We start from the raw sequence: 5,762 nt of genomic DNA on the forward strand, positions 1-5,762 counted from the left end.
CAAGGCCTTAAGAATAGGTAATTACCGTCATGTGCTGCTCCTTCTTCAGAAACTTACCACGGCATGTCGGCTTGCTCCTCTTAATACCACGTGAGGCGTAGTAGTTTCAAACAGCCTGCACCCGAGCCTCGTGCCGTAAGTTTTGTAGTAGGCACCTGCACTCGGTGTCGATAACCTTTTGCAGCGGCCTCCTCGTATCCCTCCTCAAACCTGTAGAAGCTCTGCAATCGAACGAGACAACATTAATTAGTACAATAACTAGCTATTTGAAGATTGTTAATTGTGTAAAGGAGAAATTACCCAAAAGTTTCTGATCACCATCTCTGCCCTCGTGTGGCACAAGACACCGTCGATCATCACCTCAGGTGGGGCCGGGGCAGCCAAGTAGTGCTCCCGGCTCAATCCTAGCTCCAGAACCTGGCCCTCACCGGGCAACGTGACAAAACCCGGGAAATTTTGCCGGCAAAGCACACCAAGGACAGAGTTGGGCCTGCGCACAACATCAACGTGGTGCCAACCCCTGCAGTATGACAAGGCCAACGCATTAGATATTTGAAGAAACGTGAAGGCAAATGGTACAAAAAGAGTAAATGCACTTACCTCTCCCTATCAGGGTAGATCAAACACCTCTGCTCGCGGGTCGCCGGTATGGGCGGGAGCTATGTACAACCACGCTGGTAGACGGTGGCCCCCTCAACCACCTCGCCATCGCTATCAGCCAGATCCCCGCCACCATCAGCATGGCCACTCGGCCCCTCAGGCAGACCCGTTCAGGTACCCCATCCGGACGTCTCTGGGGACGGAGTCTCGTGGGGCCAAGTCTCGTGGGTAGAAGGCCCGTCGACCCGAGGCTCGTGGACCGGAGTCCGCGTAGCCTCCTCCTCAGACGTGTCCACCCTAGCAGTCATGTGCTCGAGTGAATCAGCTAGGGGTGGCGGCGAAGAAGGCGTAGGATCCTGCCTACCTCTCCCACGGCCACGTCCTCCCCAACCTCCTCTCTTCTTCCCTACCCGACCTCCTCCCCCGGTGGGCAACGACGCCACAAAGAAGCGCCCGCCGGTGTCTTCATACTATTGACCAACGCTCTCCGGAGAGTCTGGGGTGGAATGGAAGTACCACTCCCACTACGCGCCAACGAAGAAGGAGCCTTGGAGCGCTTCTTACCCGCGCCCACCATCTTTCAACACCTGCCATGACATAGAGCAAACGAAATTAGTACAACATAAAAATATGTAATACCGACATGAATAATAATATGCATATAATAGTACTAGTGTATCATCATCAAGTACAACATAACTTAGGAACCCCTCGGCGATCATCGACCCCTCGACCCTCGACCCCTCGGCGATGAGGATTAAAAGCCAAGTTTTGAAACTTCAAACAACCAAACTAACAAAAAATCGTGGCGTAGAAAGAGAAACAAAAGACGAAATAGTACATAGTGAGAGGTTGTGCAACTAGGATGATTTTATGTACCAGCTTTTTTAATGAATTGGAGAGGATGATGGCGAAGAAGTCAAAAGACACCAATGGCTTTCGAGTTCTTCACCATCATCCTCTCAAATTCGTTTAAAAAGCTGTTACAGAATATCATCCTAGTTGCACAACCTCTCACTACGTATTGTTTCGTCTTTGGTTTCTTTTTCTACGCTTTGTCATGAGTCAGTTTGGGTGTTTCAAGTTTCAACACTTGGCTTTAAATCCTCAGCGATCATCGACCCCTCGACCCCTCGACAATCCTTGACCCTCGACCCCTCGGTGGTCCTATCGAACACCTTCACTATGAGCATGGCGTGGCTGTTGGCATAGCTTAAGTCGCCGACGTGCCCGAGCTAAAGGTCATCAGCGCGGGCGAACTACTTCCATCCGTTCTTCGCGCACGGATGGAAGTAGTTCACCCACGCTCATGACCTTCAGCTCGGGGACGTCCTCATCTTAAGCTACGACACCAGTCGGTCAGCACTCGGACCGGAAGATCCTCGGCCATCGAACCCTCGACCCTTGACCCTCGCCCCTCGACCCCTGACCCCTCGGCAATCCTCGACACTCGACCCCTCGACGACCCTCGACAACTCCCGAAATGGGTCCTGCAAAGACTGGACTATTTTAGATCTAGATTTTTTTTGGCAAGGAGTCGGAGAAAAGAAAAAATATTGGTTGGCCAAATGGAGCATGGTTCAAGGCGGCCTTGGAATCATGACCTGCAGGTCAAGAATGAGGCCTTACTTAGTAAATGGTTATTCAAACTTCTTACTGAGGATGGTGTTTGGCAAACCATATTGCGCAACAAGTATCTAGGCCAAAAGGCTGTGTCCCAGGCATATTGGAAACCTGGTGGCTCACACTTTTGGGCTGGCCTAATGGTGGCAAAGAAACATCTCCTTCGCTTTGGGTCTTTCGCGATAAAGGATGGGTCGGAGATTCGTTTCTGGGAAGACATCTGGCTAGCCAATGCTAGTCTCATAAAACAATATCCTGCCTTATATAATATTGCTCGCGATAAGAACAATACTATTGCGCACGTGTTCAGTTCATTCCCACCGAATATTTCATTCTGGCGGGATTTGATTGGCCCCCAATTTCTGTCATGGCATAATCTTTTGTCCCGGCTGGATTCGATTAACCTAACACAAGGACGGGATGTCACACCCACGATGCGGCTATATCTCCCACGTGTCGAGGCACGACATAGAGGCATAACCGCTTTGTGGTTTTGTCGCAAGAAGGGTCATCTTCACACAATCCCATGTAATGAACAAGAATGGGATAAAGAGTTGACTTACAATCGCCACTTCACACAATACATAAATAAATCATACATCAAACAGAGTACACACATAGGTCCGACTACGGAACCAAAATAAAAGAAGACAACCCCAAATGCTAGATCCCCGATCGTCCCAACTGGGCTCCACTACTGATCATCAGAAAATGAAACATAGTAACGACCAAGGTCCTCGTCGAACTCCCACTTGAGCTCGGTTGCGTCATCTGCACTGGTATCGTCGGCACCTGCAACTGTTTGAAAGTATCTGGTGAGTCACGAGAACTCGGCAATCTCACACCCGCGAGATCAAGACTATTTAAGCTTATAGGAAAGGATGGGGTAATGAGGTGGAGCTGCAGCAAGCACTAGCATATATGGTGGCTAACATACTCAAATAAGAGCGAGAAGAGAAACAACGGAACGGTCGTCAACTAGTAATGATCAAGAAGTGATCCTGAACTCCTACTTACGTCAAACATAACCCAAAAGCCGTGTTCACTTCCGGGACTCCGCCGAAAAGAGACCATCATGGCTACACACGCGGTTGATGTATTTTAAATTAAGTCAAGTGTCAAGTTCTCTACAACTGGACGTTAACAAATTCCCATCTGCCACATAACCGCGAGCACGGCTTTCGAAAGATAATACCCTGCAGGGGTGTCCCAACTTAGCCCATTATAAGCTCTCACGGTCAACGAAGGATATTCCTTCTCCCGAGAAGACCCGATCAGTCTCGGAATCCCGGTTTACAAGACATTTCGAATGGTAAAACAAGACCAGCAAAGCCGCCCGAATGTGCCGACAAATCCCGATAGGAGCTGCACATATCTCGTTCTCAGGGCACACCGGATTGTCCAAGCTTCCGATAGGCGAGCCCAGAGTTGCCCCAGGTGGCCACCGGCGACTAACGGGTTGGACCAACACTCAGAGGAGCACTGGCCCGGGGGTTTAAAATAAAGATGACCCTTGAGTCTGCAGAACCCAAGGGAAAAAGGCTTAGGTAGGCAAATGGTAAAACCAAGGTTGGGCCTTACTGGAGGAGTTTTATTCAAAGCGAACTGTCAAGGGGGTCCCATAAATCACCCAACCGCGTAAGGGACGCAAAATCCAGGAACATAACACTAGTATGACGGAAACTAGGGCGGCAAGAGTGGAACAAAACACCAGGCATAAGGCCGAGCCTTCCACCCTTTGCAAGTATATAGATGCATTAATAATATAAGAGATATTGTGATATCCCAACATAACCATAAACCAACACGGAGCAATCTTCATCTTCACCTGCAACTAGCAACGCTATAAGAGGGGCTGAGCAAAAGCGGTAACATAGCCAAACAATGGTTTGCTAGGAAGGGTGACAAAGGTCAGAGGTGGTTTCATGGCAATTTGGGAGGCATGATATAGCAAGTGGTAGGTAGCGCAGCATAGCAATAGAGCGAACAACTAGCAAGCAAAGATAGAAGTGATTTCGAGGGTATGGTCATCTTGCCTGCAAGGTTCTCAGAGTTGTCGAAAGCTTGATCCTCGTAAGCGTACTCAACAGGTTCCTCGTTCACGAACTCATCTCCCGGCTCTACCCACAACAAGAACACAAGCAAAGGGACCACAATCAATCACGGAAAATGCACAAGCAACATGATGCAAAACATGTATGATATGCGAGATGTGGTATGCGATGCATATGCGTGCTCCGGAAGAAAAAGGGTGAACAAGGCAGTAACTTGGCAAACCAAGTATGCCACTGGAAAGATGAGATGATTTCGGTCGAAATCGATATAAAGATCACCGGAAACGGATGCACGGTTTGCAAATGGCAAGCAAAACAAGAATGACACGATGCTGCGATTAACAGCATGATAGCACTTAGAATGCAACAAGTAACAATGCTACAGCACCCCAACATAGCAACAAAGCATATAGAAGTAATCTACAGGAGATTCTTGACAAAAGATGAACATTGAGCTATGGCTAGATCACAACACAACAGGTTCGAAAAAGCATGGCAAAAGTGCAAAAGATATCAGGTTCACAGACGAGAAAATACTGGACATGGCTGAAACAGCATCAGGTAGCACTGTTCAGAGCAAGAAAAACACATGCTACAGGAACTTAACATAGAAAAACAAGGCATGGCATGAATCTATTAAATGCATAGAACAAAAGTCCCTTACTGACCATGAGCCAAAAAGGATCAGAAGATATGATGGCGCCCATGTAAACATAGCAAGTTTCGTTAACAGGTTTCAGACTTAGCAGAAAACAGAGCATGGCAGTAAACAGAATTATGAAGGCATCTTGGTGAGCTTGATTCACTCACCACAAAGCAATGCATGACAAAATAAGCATACCTACAGCAAGATGGCATGTTTATTAAGCTGACCATGGCAAGAGCAAATACATTACATGAAAGGATCAACTACAACAAGCTTGGCAAAATTGAATAACACGTAAACAATCTGCCAGGAACATTTTATAGCAAAAGTAGAGCAAGATTGAGACATGCTATGGCATTCCATAATTGCAAACAGGGGCATGTATGGATAGAGCACAACTATATCTACAAAACATCCTTACTGAACATAACCAAAAGGAGTATGGATCTCTCTAAAGACACATAGATACATGGCAACAAAATAACAGCAGCAACAGACTTGGTGAAATTACTAAGTCCCTAAAAACAGAAACATCACGAAGCCTAGTTTGCATGCTTGTGCTAGTCACCACATAGATCACAAAAATACATGGCATACACCTCTGTAAATATGGCATGGCATACATCAAAACATATGTAGAGCTCATACTCATAAGATGCACACATCAAATGCAACAAAAATAACAAATCACCAAGTTCTGATAAGTAACAGCAGTTAACAGCATATAGCACTCTTGCACCAGAGATTTGGGCATCAAGATGGACTCAAATGAACATGGCATAATGGAACAAAATGAAGAGCATCTCGAGACGAACATTTCTATATATCCAGTATGCAGA

The sequence above is a fragment of the Triticum aestivum genome, chromosome 6D (assembly GCF_018294505.1).
Source record: "Triticum aestivum cultivar Chinese Spring chromosome 6D, IWGSC CS RefSeq v2.1, whole genome shotgun sequence".
Classification (NCBI taxonomy): Eukaryota; Viridiplantae; Streptophyta; class Magnoliopsida; order Poales; family Poaceae; genus Triticum; species Triticum aestivum.